Raw genomic sequence first — 15,513 nt, 5'->3', positions numbered from 1 at the left:
GGGACAGTGTCACAGGAGAAGCTTATAGAGACTTGCTCAAGAGAGAAATTAGTGTTTCTCAATCTTTCAACTTAGTGAAATTACTTACTTACTTACTTACAGCTCAGATAGTCGCAACTTGCAGGGAGTAACGGTATACTACCCTGTCAGGTTCTACAGCCACTTGGTATTTGGCATTGGTCACACCTGGAACCCATCCACTAATCAGCCAGCTGAACCCTATTTAACCAGCTCCAAACACCCAGTGTGGTCAGTTGATGCCAGACAGCAAAGAGGTAAGACCTCTCTCGCTTCCAGATAGAGGCTGGCAACCTTATAGGCTAATATTAGCCTAATAATATAATAGGCTCTGCTCTCTTCTGCTCTCTGCCCACAGGACACTAGTATTAAACCCTGGGACAAAGACCCCAGCTGGGAAGAACATACTGTAAGTTACCATTTTGACTCGCCGTCCCTTTACCTTACCGTCACCGTTATGGAATGAAGACCCTTTCTGTTTTGCAAAGTGTCTCTGAGAGCCTCCTGTTGGTGAAACTTACCTCCATCTCCCCTGGGTTGCTAGCCTGGCTAATAAGCCAGACTCAAATCACACTGTCGTGGTATTTGAGCCTGGAGATGCTGTGTATGGATCTTGTTTCCCGGGGGGCGGGTTCAAACATTTTCTCTTTGACGCAATTGGTCAGAGCTACTGTCAGTCAAAGGTCTCAAGCATTGAACGTCACTGTACCAAAGCCCGCCCATATTGCATACCGTGTGCCGATTGGCCACACCAGTTCTCTGGTGTAGGAAATGGGCGTACAATTGAGCCTCTCCAGACCGTAATCCGCCGGCAGGCAATTCATTTTTTGCCAGCGGCTGATTCGGTCTGGTTTATTAGCCAGGCTACTGGGTTGCCACAATACGAGCTGCTACACTATATGCAGGACCTGATTTATACTTTGAAAATGGCCAATCTACAAGCACACAGCGTGTCACTACAGCTTTCTGCTGTGAAGGAGAGCTCACACCAAGCCTCAGTCCATCAGAACTAGAACAATAATGATGTCAGCGTCCGCACTGATGTGGTTGATGAACCATAACGTTGTGTAAACAGTCAGTGGCACACATGTTCAGCTGTGCTAGAGGCCGCTGAGCCCACACAGAGAGGCGGAGAGAGAGAGAGAGATCAGAGATCTCCACCTCTGTCAAGCCAAGATAGTTGGCTCCTTGATTTTTGAACTACGTATAAAAACGGGTCAAACATTGGCCAAATTGTCAAACAACATAAAGAGGCAAGAATTCACCCTTCTGATTGGTCCTTGGCTGACTAACCAGCAGGCTCTTTCTGCCTTGTTCCGCCCTGGTTCTGCCTTGTTTATGTTGAATTTGCTAAAACATATTTTTTGGAAAAAACAAACATCATATGCTCAGTCACCGTGCTGCACCTGTGATATTCCTTTTACTGACACCAAGTTTAAAATAAGAATTGAGTGCACAGAATATCAATATGAAGCAAACTGGCCTTGCTTTCTATTAGAGATCATTGCTGCCATCTGTTGGTATAACCATGTAGTTACAACTTAGACTGCATTTTCACAGTAGTAATGGTCTTATATGCAGGTCTGTTCTTTATGCAATTCATAATCATATCTATCTTATATCTATCTTATTGATCGGCTACTTTGATTAATATGCAAAGTAAATCAATCAACCAATCAACTATAGCAACAAAAGTGGAGTAAAAAGTACATTTGCCTCTGAGGTAAAAGTGGAGTAGAAGTTTAATGTATCAATAGAAATGTACACTTCTGAGTGAGTTTTGCAGATGGCCAGATTTCCAACACACACAAATATTAGAAAATATACTTTAACGTTTTTGTTTACTTGAATGTTATAGTAACACTGAATCATGTTTTAAGGTATTTGTGGAAAGTAAATCTTTTTCAAGACTCATTTGTAGAAAAAGAACATTGAATGTCAAATAGTTTAGTCCCCGATTATAATACGACCACGTTTTTTTTAGGATATTTCTATTGGGAAATAAACGTAGTCTTACATTCAGGCCAATAGGGTAAGTACATGCAGGTATTGTACTTAAATCTGGTTATGAACATCATCAACATCAATACTTGAATATTGAATATACAATTAAATCTGGTTTTGTACATCATCATTAAACATCAACACATACAATTCAGTAGACAAAGCATCTTACTGAAAACTCTGAGACAGTCTTTGAGGGGTGCTAGCCCTCCTATCCCCGGGTTTGCGTGAACACAAACATTGGCTTGTGATTGGCTGATCACCCCATAGCAATTTATTATTAGCATTTATTTGAAAACTTTAGTTACTAGTTACTTTGTAGATTTGTATTATTATTACAGTAACAAGTAACAATATACATTTCGGCCATTTGATCTACAAGCTAACAAAATTGTGACACATGGTGAGCTTGTAGATCTGCTAATTTCAAATGATTTTTAGACATTTGAAAACTTGAAATGAGACATTCTACATACTTTCATACTACGTACTTTCACTTTTGGTACTTTAAGTAAATCTTAATGCCAGAACTTTTGTAGGCCTACTTTTACTCAAGTGCATTTTGAATTCCGGTCTTTCAGAGTATTTGTATACTGCAGTATTGATACTTTTACTTAAGTCGAAAATCTGAGTACTTTTTCCACCACTGTTTGTACTTCTGCACAATAAAATGTTTGGGTTTGTATGATCTTCACTACTAATTACTGCTGTAGCAGAACACTGAGCTGCAGTTTGATCAATGAAGTGAAAACAATCACTTCTCGCAGATTGAGGCCCTTGTATATGAACATAAGTCATTATACAATGTTCCAGGGTCGGTCCTGTGATAGTACTCTGCACAGTCCCAGTCTTCATAGTCAACGGGATATCCACTGTACCAGTATCTGCACAATAAACAACAATTTATTGAACCACATCCACTCAGTCACTCACATACAGTGACTTTGATAGAATTACAATAAAAACATGTCAAATGTCTCACAGTGTTGTCAGTGGTGTTCCATCCACCCACGTCCATCTGCCCACTCGATCTGTCCTGGTCAGACCAATCCATGAATAACCCCCAGGGCTCAATCCATTGATGAATTCCTGATTATTTGTACATGATTGAATCATTCATTTTATCCAATATTCACTTCTTCATCATAGAATTAGATCACATGCAACAATGTGGATGCACAAACCTACAAACACACACAAGCACACGCACGCACACACATACAAGGGCACAAACATGCACGTATATGCGCACGCACGCACACACATAAAAGGGCACAAACATGCACGTATATGCGCACACACACACACACACACACACACTCTAACCTGTTCTTCTCCACTGTTAATGACCACCAGATCAGCTCCTTGAGTCAGACAGTAATCTCTGCTTTGCTGCCATGTTTTCTGTTCAGTAGATCTGTAGTAACAGCTGCTTCTAAACGTCGTCCATCCATTGGGACACCACTTGTCTAAAGACATCAAACAGATTTACTGACATATTTCCACTGTTTCTAACACATAGTTGTAATAATAGTAGTACACTTTTCTGGCATTTTTACTTCAGTTACAGTAAGTATTTCAATCTTGTGATAAGCCTAGTTCCTATTTCTACTCCACTCAGTGGTAGTTTTTACTCCACTACATTTATTTGACAGCTTTATTAGTTACTACTAGTTACTTTATTTAGATTATTAATGTGAATTTTAAGCAGCCGTCCCTATTGATCACGTCATTGGTGGGCAGCTTTCTGAACTGTCCACAGCCCACCAATGACAGTTGTTGTTACTGTTCATGATGAGGTCAATAAAAATTTTATTTGAGAAGAAAACTCAATGATGTTATTTTATCCTTTATTTATGTGCATGGTCACTTGTCAACACCACTGCAGTGCATGCAATAAAACGCACACAAAGAATCAATGAGAATTTGATGAAAAAAGACAATTCACAAGTTTTGGGTTAATGCTATGGTAGCCTTAATACAAACGTAGTTGTCACAGCTACGAAATGTCAGGCAACAAACTCCATAATACTCACAGCTCACGCCCAGGCCTATGATCACACCCAGCAGTATAAGACACAGAATCCCCAGACACACAGCAACCACTCTGAGAGACCTTCTCTCTGTTTTAGAGCGCTGTCCTGAAACAGCTACTAGGTTTGCAGTGACTGAAAGAGAGAAACAAGACTATAGAGAGTCTGAAAGCCCTGCTAGAACTGAACATGTTGTTTCTCTCTAAAACATCAAAGGATTTATAGTGAGGGATATGCACTTGTGCTACAAGAAATTCTGAATGAAATCTGAAGAATCTTTTCTTGAATTAAGGACAGTAGGAGTTGCTACATGTAGTATTTTTACACGTTAAACAGAGAAAAGCACCTTGACAAGGATTCACAACTTGATCAAACTCACCCTGAGTCTGTCTTCCTGCTGTGTTGTCCGTCATGTCCTCCTGTGGTCCAGGGACGAAGTCGTCCACCACTCTCTCCTCCATCTCTACACTGTCCTCAGTGTCCCCTCTCTGTCCTCTGTCTCCATCTTTCTTTCTCACCTTCTTTGTCATGTCTGGCTTGGCATAAATATCTGATTCTGTAGACATCCTATACAAGTATGAGTCTCGAAAAGAAATTATTGAGTACAAATAGTAACTATGATGTAGCTTATATGCTGTAATAGTATGAGTCTCAAAGAAATTATTGAGTACAAATAGTAACTATGATGTAGCTTATGCTGCGCATATATTGATTAGTCATATCAAAATCATTACGTGACCTATATAACCATAATTGTACTGGCGTAGCAAAATATGACCATGTCAGCCTATGGCTGGTTTGCCACAATGCTTTCGCGTTAAGGATGTACAAAATCACAACTAAATTCTCACACACACACACACACACACCAAGCACAATGCGTATATATATATACTAACGGAAGCTAGAGGTGACCACTGTTTTTCTGTAGCTTCATGATCTCTCGAAAGTTACACAACCCTCACGAATGTCCATTATGAAGAACCATGGACACCAAGTAACAAAGTTAAATAAGTGAAATGATAATAATCAAAAATAAGTTTTAATCAAACAATGAGTGAATGCATGTGTACGTGCGTGCACATTTCCTATAGTTCCTATTTCTACTCCACATTTATTTGACAGCTTTATTAGTTACTACTAGTTACTTTATTTAGATTATTAATGTGAATTTTAAGCAGCCGTCCCTATTGATCACGTCATTGGTGGGCAGCTTTCTGAACTGTCCACAGCCCACCAATGACAGTTGTTGTTACTGTTCATGATGAGGTCAATAAGCATCTGTGTGGAAAATTTGATTTGAGAAGAAAACTCAATGATGTTAATTTATCCTTTATTTATGTGCATTGTCACTTGTCAACACCACTGCAGTGCATGCAATAAAACACACACAAAGAATCAATGAGAATTTGATGAAAAAAGACAATTCACAAGTTTTGGGTTAATGCTATGGTAGCCTTAATACAAACGTAGTTGTCACAGCTACGAAATGTCAGGCAACAAACTCCATAATACTCACAGCTCACGCCCAGGCCTATGATCACACCCAGCAGTATAAGACACAGCATTCCCAGACACGCAGCAACCACTCTGAGAGACCTTCTCTCTGTTTTAGAGCGCTGTCCTGAAACAGCTACTAGGTTTGCAGTGACTGAAAGAGAGAAACAAGACTATAGAGAGTCTGAAAGCCCTGCTAGAACTGAACATGTTGTTCATGTTGTTTCTCTCTAAAACATCAAAGGATTTATAGTGAGGGATATGCACTTGTGCTACAAGAAATTCTGAATGAAATCTGAAGAATCTTTTCTTAAATTAAGGACAGTAGGAGTTGCTACATGTAGTATTTTTACACGTTAAACAGAGAAAAGGACCTTGAGAAGGATTCACAACTTGATCAAACTCACCCTGAGTCTGTCTTCCTGCTGTGTTGTCCGTCATGTCCTCCTGTGGTCCAGGGACGAAGTCGTCCACCACTCTCTCCTCCATCTCTACACTGTCCTCAGTGTCCCCTCTCTGTCCTCTGTCTCCATCTTTCTTTCTCACCTTCTTTGTCATGTCTGGCTTGGCATAAATATCTGATTCTGTAGACATCCTATACAAGTAGGAGTCTCGAAAAGAAATTATTGAGTACAAATAGTAACTATGATGTAGCTTATATGCTGTAATAGTATGAGTCTCAAAGAAATGATTGAGTACAAATAGTAACTATGATGTAGCTTATGCTGCGCATATATTGATTAGTCATATCAAAATCATTACGTGACCTATATAACCATAATTGTACTGGCGTAGCAAAATATGACCATGTCAGCCTATGGCTGGTTTGGCACAATGCTTTCGCGTTAAGGATGTACAAAATCACAACTAAATTCTCACACACACACACACACACACCAAGCACAATGCGTATATATATATACTAACGGAAGCTAGAGGTGACCACTGTTTTTCTGTAGCTTCATGATCTCTCGAAAGTTACACAACCCTCACGAATGTCCATTATGAAGAACCATGGACACCAAGTAACAAAGTTAAATAAGTGAAATGATAATAATCAAAAATAAGTTTTAATCAAACAATGAAGAATGCATGTGTACGTGCGTGCACATTTCCTATAGTTCCTATTTCTACTCCACTCAGTGGTAGTTTTTACTCCACTACATTTATTTGACAGCTTTATTAGTTACTACTAGTTACTTTATTTAGATTATTAATGTGAATTTTAAGCAGCCGTCCCTATTGATCATGTCATTGGTGGGCAGCTTTCTGAACTGTCCACAGCCCACCAATGACAGTTGTTGTTACTGTTCATGATGAGGTCAATAAGCATCTGTGTGGAAAATTTGATTTGAGAAGAAAACTCAATGACTCAATATCAAAATCATTACGTGACCTATATAACCATAATTATACTGGCGTAGCAAAATATGACCATGTCAGCCTGTGGCTGGTTTGGCACAATGCTTTCGCGTTAAGGATGTACAAAACCTAAATTCACACACACACACACACACACACAGTAGGCTATACTAACGGAAGCTAGAGGTGACCACTGTTTTTCTGTATCTTCATGATCTCTCGAAAGTTACACAACCCTCACGAATGTCCATTATGAAGAACCATGGACACCAAGTAACAAAGTTAAATAAGTGAAATGATGATAATCAAAAATAAGTTTTAATCAAACAATGAGTGAATGCATGTGTACGTGCGTGCACATGTGCATTTATTTATCTGTTGGTTCCACTAGTAATTAATGTTACATCAGTAGCATGCTGTATGGGTTGTGCAGAGAGTTGGCAAAGTAATATATGTAGCACTGGATAATGTAATGTTTTGTATCATCAAGTGATTTATTATGTATTGCCAACAATGCATGCACACACGCGCACACACAGTTTTTATTTGCATTGCAAGTTTAAATCTTTGGGGTTTTTGTGTGTGTGTGTGTGTGTGTGTGTGTGTGTGTGTGGTAACATCATGTTAGATGTTAGTTCTAGTGAACTTGAGTGGGTTTACAGTGGTTCCCCAAAACCTTGCAAAATATGAAACATCTGTTTTTCTTTTTTATCGAGCCCATTCCCTTAATTGTCCTTCTCCCCTAATCAATCCACCAGCCGTTCCACTATTAGCTAAAAAGAAGGGTTACAAAACTTTGTTTGTGCCAACTGCTGTGGACCTTTTAAATAAAAAAATGTTTAAATAGTCTAATCGCCACTGTTCATGATCACTGTTGCTGTGTTCATGTGAATGCATTTTATATAGTATTTTAATGCACCTGTGTATTTTTTTGTAATGTTTTACTGTTGTAACTGACTGCCGGTGTGCCAAAGACTAATTTCCATTTTATGTCAATGTAATGGACAATAAAGTTTTCTTTATCTTTATCTTTATCAACGCAGCTGCAACTTAGACTGCACTTCCACAGTAGTAATGGTCTTATATATTCAGGTATATTCTTCATGCAAATAATGCAATGCATGTCTATCTTTTATTGATTCATATGCAAAGTAACTTAAATTACTAAATAATTTAAGTGGAGTAAGTGTTTTCCTCGAGGTACAAGTGGAGTAGACCTTTAAAGTGTACAGTACTGGGTGTGTGACAGTGTGAGTAATATTGCAGATGGTCAGATTGCCAACACAGAAACACTAGAAAATATAGCCTACTGTATATTTACAATGTTTTTGTTTACTTGAATTTTATAGAAACACTGAATCATGTTTAAGGTATTAAATGCAGCTGTGGAAAGTAACTAAGTACATGTACACAGGTATAGTACTTAAATCTGGTTCTGTATATCATTCTACATCAATATCATCAATATCATAATCAGTATCAGATTCAATACAGCAGACAAAGCATCTGACTGAAGACACTGAAACAGGTTTTAAAATCTAAATGCTGGTTTGAAACCTCTCAAACAATTTTAGGCTTTGCAATTCATTCATCAAAATTATTTCCATTCTAATCGCATACTAATATTTAACCTGAGAAGCCTTCATTTTCAATTCAAATGTATTTTAATATACGAGTGAATCAATAAATAGTGAATAAATAGTTTAAGCAACAAAATATTTATTTTTTTACGGTGGTACTGAACAGATCAGTGCAACTTGTACAACAATTTTAGGAATATGGTTCACGTAGCCTATATATACAGTAAATGCAAGGACCTTATGTAAAAGACAATACTAGTGGAATGTACATTGTGGTGCATTTCTTAATTATTTAATCAAAATTAATCTCCCAGCCCTAAAAAGTATTTATTTTGGGTGAACTATCCTTTTAATACCTTAGCTTTCAACCTTCTCTGCTTATCTTGGCCAGGTCGTTCTAATTGAACATCTGAACAACATATTCATGAATATTCATACATTTTAAACACATTTCAAACATTATTCCAGAAATATAAAAAAGAAAATCCCAAAAGATCAAAAATAGCATAATGTATAGGCTACAAGCTCACAACACATTGCGTTGTGAACTTAGATTGGTTATTTTAGGTGTGTCCAACTCTATTTGCTTCACTTAAACCCTATTGTAGTTCAGTGGTTCTCAGTCCCCAAATTAAAAAAAAAAACACACAAAAAACATTACTGCATCAAAACTAATTAACAAACTATTAAACTAAAAGCTGCTCAAACATTCGCCAAATTGTCAACTAACATGAAAGAGTGAAAATAGCTGATCTATACAAGCTCACTTGTATTAAAGTGGTTATGGCTAAAACAGTACTTCTGTACAATAAAATGCTTGAGGTTTTTTCTCACAGATTGAGGGCCCTGTAGATGAACATAACCAATTAAACCATGTTCTATTAGGGTCAGACCTGTGACTGTAGCCTGCACAGTCCCTGTCGTCAACGGGATATCCACTGCTCCAGTACCTGCACAATAAACAACAATGTATTGAATCACATCCACTCAGTCACTCACATACAGTACCAGTACCTGCACAATAAACAGCAATGTATTGAATCACATCCACTCAGTCACTCACCTACAGTACCAGTACCTGCACAATAAACAACAATGTATTGAACCACATCCACTCAGTCACTCACATACAGTGACTTTGATAGAATTACAATAAAAACATGTCAAATGTCTCACAGTGTTGTCAGTGGTGTTCCATCAACCCACGTCCATCTGCCCACTCGATCTGTCCTGGTCAGACCAATCCATGAATAACCCCCAGGGCTCAATCCTCTGATGAATTCCTGATTATTTGAACATGATTGAATCATCATTAATTTTATCCAATATATTCACTTCTTCATCATAGAATTAGATCACATGCAACAATGTGGATCACGAACCTACGCACGTGCGCACACACACACACACACACACACACACACACACACACATACACACGCATACAAGGGCATGCACGCACGCACGCATGCACGCGCACGCGCACAAACACACACTAACCTGTTCTTCTCCACTGTTAATGACCACCAGATCAGCTCCTTGAGTCAGACAGTAATCTCTGCTTTGCTGCCATGTTTTCGGTTCAGTAGAACTGTAGTAACAGCTGCTTCTAAACGTCGTCCATCCATTGGGACACCACTTGTCTAAAGACATCAAACAGATTTACTGATATATTTTCACTGTTTCTAACCCATAGTTGTAATAATAGTAGTAGTAAACTTTTCTGGCATTTTTACTTCAGTTACAGTAAGTATTCCAATCTTGTGATAAGCCTAGTTCCTATTTCTACTCCACTCAGTGGTAGTTTTTACTCCACTACATTTATTTGACAGCTTTATTAGTTACTACTAGTTACTTTATTTAGATTATTAATGTGAATTTTAAGCAGCCGTCCCTATTGATCATATCATTTGTGGGCAGGTTTCTGAACTGTCCACGCACGTTGCATGCATAGGCCTACACACAAGGACACACACATGAGCATGTGCACGCAAACACACACAAGCACACACACACACACACATGCATGCACACACGCAACACACAAGGGCACACATATGGACGTGTATGCACACACACACACACGCATGCACACAGACACATATAAGCACACAACCGACCTGCACACGAGGCACGCACGCACTCATGCACGCACGACGTGCATCTTAAGAATAATTATTGTTCTATGATAGTTGTCATACACCAGCAGTGATGAGTTTACTCAGATTTTCTACATCTATATCCCATATATTAATTAGAATATCAATAATACACTTTTTGATATTTATTTTGTATCTTCTCTCACCTGCTGTCTATGTTATAATGAGCATTAGTGATGACCAATATATTATATGAAGATGAGCTTGAAAATGGGTGAAGTGCTTCTTAAAGAAGAAGAAGAATTATTATTCTATGATAGTTGTCATACACCAGCAGTGAGGAGTTAAGATTTCCTACCTCTTGTGCTGGATCTTTAGCTTCTAAGCATAAGCATCTGTGTGGAAAGTTTGATTTGCAGCACTACTTTATTCATAATACTTTTCAGATGCATGCAATAACGCACACAAAAATAAACTATGAGAAAATAAAAAATAAGTCACAAGTTCTGGGTTAATACTGTGGTGGCTTTAATACTCAAAGCTACAAAATATCAGACGACAAACTCCCTGAGTGAGTGATGTGGTAGTTTAGTGACATGTAATACTCACAGAGCACAGCCTGGGCTATGTTCACAGCCATCAGTATAAGACACAGCATCCCCAGACACCCAGCAACCACTCTGAGAGGCCTGCTCTCTGTTTTAGAGCGCTGTCCTGAAACAGCTACTAGGTTTGCAGTGTCTGAGAGAGAGAAAAACAAGACTAGTCTGAAAGCCCTGCTAGAACTGAACAACATCTCTCTAAAACACAAGGAATTATAGTCAAGGATATGCACTTAATTGTTATGTTTTGTGCTGCAAGAAATTCTGAATTTAATCTGTATAATCTTTTCTTGAAGGACAGACTGCTACAGTACTATTTTTACATTTTAAACAAATAAAACACCTTGACAAGGATTCACAACTTGATCAAACTCACCCTGAGTCTGTCTTCCTGCTGTGTTGTCCGTCATGTCCTCCTGTGGTCCAGGGACGAAGTCGTCCACACTCTGGTAGATGTCCACCACTCTCTCCTCCATCTCTACACTGTCCCCTCTCTGTTCTCTGTCTCTATCTTTCTTTCTTACCTTCTTTGTCATGTCTGGCTCTGCATAAATAGCTTCTGTAGACATCTTACAAGTATGAGAGCCTTGAAAATAAACTATTGAGTAGTAGTAGTACAAATAGTAACTATGTTGTATATGCTGCGCCTATAGAGCGTCGCAGTCCCGCCCCCTACCATGGCCCAGGAAATGATTCTCTGTTCAATTTCCTCATAGTCCTATACACCCACCCACCCACCCATGTCGTTCTTGCATTTATTCGTGTGTTGAGTAATTGTTACCTCAGTTCCTCACAAGTATGCAATGTATGGGTTGTGCAGAGAGTTGGCAAAGTAAGTATGTATAGCACTGGGTTGTGTAATGTTTTGTATCATGCATGCACACACACGCACACCGTTTTTTTATTTTTTTATTTATATATATATTAATTTTTTTCTGCCTTTATATCAGATGAAAGTAATCTGACAGGAAATGGGGAGAGAGATGGGGGGGGAAGACACACGGCAAAGGCCGTCAGGATCGGGAGTGGAACCCACGGCACGCCGTCAGGCTGGCTCAGCAGCCTGTAGGTGCCCAGACGGTTGAGCTAACCGCCCGGGACACGCACACAGTTTTTATTCACATTGCACGTTTATTCATTTGTGCATGTGTGGCGTGGGGGGAGTAGGGGTTTGGAAGTATAGCACCTTCTCTGCATGGCCCTGAGGCTCTAACATTATTGTAACATCATGTTCTAGTGGTGACAACATGTACATTACTACTATTCAATGTGTTCCCTGTTCTTACATCCTGTCACTCTGGTTGTACTGTAATGATGTCAGGCCGATCATCAAATCAAATCAAAAAATCAAAAAGTCGAATGTGACAAAAACTAAATCTTTCTAAACTTTCATTTTTCGGGTGAACTACTCCTTAAACTCCTTCACCTTCGCCACCTCTAGGCTACTCCTTGCATCCTCATCGGGTAACCGTCGCCCATAATCCATCTCGCCCACGTTATTTTTCCGCAGACCTCACACCATCATCGTACTGTAAGTCTGTATATCATTTAGGCACAAATTCTGTCTTACTTGTACTTACAGACAGTGTTGTAGTGCTACTTTTAGAAGAGGGGGACGGCCCATAAGACACGTACGCACGCACAAACTGGCACATGAACGTGCATTTACGTGCATGTGTGCAACGCACGCAGACATACTATTATAACATGCAGACAATTTAGAAACAGGGTTTACAATGGGTAAATGACAAGTCAAAAAACATGTTTTTGACAAAAAACAATGTGGGGGGGATAGCGCTCCCCCACTACACCCTGCTTACAGATGGGCATTCCTCTTCTCTAGACTAGTGCATGCCTCCACCTTGGTGTGATGTGACCCAAATATTCACAGAAATGAAAACTAAAACAAAACCATAATGAGTAAAACTGTCATTTTCAGCAGTTTGATAGAGAGTTGTTGTTTCCCCACAGTCAATCTTAGTATCTTACTGTTTGTTTGTGCATATTAAAGTTGTTATTACGGATATGTTCTTTCAATCCATTGTTTATTTCCCTGCGCCGTTTTCCCTAGATTATTTACAACCAGCCTTGACCTACTTTTTTAGGCCCAAACCACACCGCTGCAACTCCTTGCAACATGCCATTTGGAAATAATGGTTGCAAGGAGTTGCATGTTGCAAGGAGTTCCACCCTCTGGTGTGGTTAGGGGCCGGCCCTTTACACTTACACACACGCACGCAAACACGCACAAAGCTCTCAAAATTACAGTGGGTTTCAGGGGTTCCCCAAAGTCTTGAAAATAATTGAAATAGTTTTGAAATACTTTTAAAACATGTTTTTTGGGGGTCCCTCCCTGGTACAAAACATTAGGGACTTTAAGCAACGACGGCTACGGCAGTCGGCTCCAGCAACCGGAAATGGATCAGTGCTCGATACATAAACCTGCTTGCCGTCGCAGCCCTTTCTACTACGGCAGAACCCACACTTACACGTAGTGTCTACAACGCCATGTCATAACCATGTTTATTGAAATGATATACATTTATATACATTGACACAGATTGCTCCATCACCTCTCTTATGTTGTGCAATGTGCTGGCATGCTCTGAATGAAGAAATAACACTAATACCATTGTAGTGAGTTGAGCTTTCCTAGACATGTGATGTGACTCCCCAATCACCCATATTCAGGACAGCTGTGACACCTGGCTGCTGACTGAATAAAGAGGAGCCACACCCGGCCATCAGAGTAGCTGGCTGGCTTGTTGTGGTTGCCTGGTGGTGTGTTGGGTCTAGGTGCAACAAGAGACTCATTGATGGTATGCAGTATGCACGGTTTCATGTGTTTGATAAATGTAAGTTTTGAGCAAAATATGAATGTTCCTTAAATCTTGCAGGGCGGGCATTGACAGTGGGAATCCCAGATTCCCTGGGATAGGCTGCTTCTTCCCCCCACATGTCGTAGGCTTAAGGCCTTGTCTGCCATTCGCTGCTGATGGTTCAGTGGCATGGCGCCTCGAGTCATGGCCTCGTATGCCGACTGCATGCGGCGCCCTTCAGCTCCGGTTCGGTGTCATGCTGCGTTTATGGACCAGAGCACTAACGTCATGGCCTAGTGTGGCCCTCTTAATTTGAGGTAAAGAGCTGCCTATTGTATTTGTATGTTTTAAATTGTAATAAGTATTGGTTATTAATGTCCCTTTGTTTTATTAGGAGGAGCTCTTTACCTCTGCTGTTTTTGTCCCTATTATTTTGGTTATATATTTTGTTTATTGTTTGTGCAAACCAGCTGTTTTAATGATTTAACTTAATAGTAGTTCCCCATAACAGTGTACATTTGGCCCAGCTGTGCCAGTACAGCAGGTATCAGATAGCAGTCAGACAGGTGGGATGGTCACGGGTGGTAGGCTGTGTTTGGGCTTTAGTATAGTCTGCATGCTTATTCCGTTTTATTGCGAGTGTTTAACAGTATCTCTTGTCTTGCAGTGGTTGAAGAGTGACGTGTGTCTTGCCGTGTGTGGGCTCTTTGGTGGCGGTTAGACATTTCCCTTCTCTCTCCTCACTCCCTGCCTCCCTCCTGTCAGGACGTTGAAAACCACTGGTATAGTATAGCATATAGGCCCCTAACTGTCATATTCGTAATCCCTTTTCATATTTGACTTTGATATTGATTTTAGTAATTAAGTCACTTTTAACTAAATGGCATTTTGCAACTGATAAATGGATATTCTAACCTGATATTTATGCTGTCTTGAGTTATAAATAAAACAAAACGATATATTTTGTATAACTGGAAATGCACGTCTCTGCTCCCCTTTATTTCAACCTTGTGGGTATTCATTATGTATCATATATATATATATATTCTCTGGGTGAAATTCCCGTTGTGGTGTAGTCTGGCTCTGTTTCCGGGCCTTAGTGCCCAGGTTACACCATTATGTCAGGTTTTAGAATAACACAGATTGCTCCATCACCTCTCTTATGCTGTGCAATGTGCTGGCATGCTCTGAATGAAGAAATAACACTAATGCCATATTAACCATGTTTATTAAAACTGTTTCAGAATAACACGGGTTGCTCCATCACCTCTCTTATGCTGTGCAATGTGCTGGCATGCTCTGAATGAAGAAATAACACTAATACCATATGTCATATTAACCATGTTTATTAAAACTGTTTTCGAATAACACAGATTGCTCCAGCACCTTCCTCTTTCCACTGCTGATCATGTCCAGCACATGTAAGAATTAAGCAATATCGGGCAAGTTAGCTTAACGGTTTTGACAGCTACGGACGGTGATTGCGTCATAGCCGCTGT

General features: G+C 39.6%; 1 protein-coding gene across 1 annotated transcript in view; it reads left to right on the top strand.

Annotated features, from left to right (window-relative positions):
• Window positions 1-298: 298 nt before the first annotated feature.
• Window positions 299-15,513, top strand: part of tipin (timeless interacting protein) — a 35,754-nt gene continuing 20,539 nt past the window's right edge. Inside the window, exon 1 of the mRNA XM_079526084.1 lies at window positions 299-427. The gene's annotated coding sequence lies outside the window, so the exon portion shown is untranslated. The remainder of the gene's footprint in view (window positions 428-15,513) is intronic.

Source organism: Electrona antarctica (genome assembly GCF_951216825.1).
Source record: "Electrona antarctica genome assembly, chromosome: 17".
Taxonomy (NCBI): domain Eukaryota; kingdom Metazoa; phylum Chordata; class Actinopteri; order Myctophiformes; family Myctophidae; genus Electrona; species Electrona antarctica.
Note: the sequence above shows the minus strand (reverse complement) of the source record. Positions and strands in the feature narration are given on the sequence as shown.